The sequence below is a fragment of the Bison bison genome, unplaced genomic scaffold (genome assembly GCF_000754665.1).
Source record: "Bison bison bison isolate TAMUID 2011002044 unplaced genomic scaffold, Bison_UMD1.0 scf7180017864508, whole genome shotgun sequence".
In the NCBI taxonomy this organism is placed as follows: domain Eukaryota; kingdom Metazoa; phylum Chordata; class Mammalia; order Artiodactyla; family Bovidae; genus Bison; species Bison bison.
The window spans coordinates 694,792-695,570 of NW_011495064.1; positions in this window are offsets into that span (position 1 = coordinate 694,792).

Genomic DNA, 779 nt, shown 5'->3' on the forward strand with positions numbered 1-779 from the left:
CATAATATTTAATTTAGAGTTTTTAAATAACCTCTATGTAGCCATTCATAAATGAGAGTCATGTGTCTTTTGCCCCAATTTCCTGTGCTTTTAAAATTTATTATTAGATAAAACTTTGGGAAAGACTGATAAAGTATTAACATGCTAACCTCTCATAAGTAACATATTTGTATTCAAACTGAAGCTTTCTGGGAAATGGTGCTCTAATTCAGTAATACTGAATCTTTTTGCATTGCATTTGAATCACTTGTAGAACTTAAAAAAAAAATACAGGCGTGCAGGCCTTGCTCATCAGCAAACTGACCTGTGGATCAGATCTAAGTTGCTACCTGTTTCTGTAAATAAAAGTTTATTAGAAAGTGGATACACTCTTTAATTTATATATAGTCTATGGCTATTTTCACACTAAAGGGAAGAATTGAGTAGTTGTGACAGAGTCCATATGGCCAGGAAATCCTAACACAATTACTATCTGGATCTTTGTAGAACAAGTATGCTGTGCCGACCCTTGCTTTATTCTCATGGAATCAAAGCCTGGTACTGAGGCCTTGGTGTACATACAATGAAAAAGTTCCATCGAAGTTGCTCTTTATTTGCACCAAAGTTTGAGAACCAGTATTTAACACAAAGTTAAGTAACTAGGTGATTATTTTCTTCCTATGCCAGAGCTTCCTTCCTATCTGCTTGTCTATAATTTCCTGCCCTTTAACTTCCAACCCTTTGAATGGGGCTCTGTGAATTTCCATAAGCTCTCCCTGCTATTACGTTCTTCGTCAATT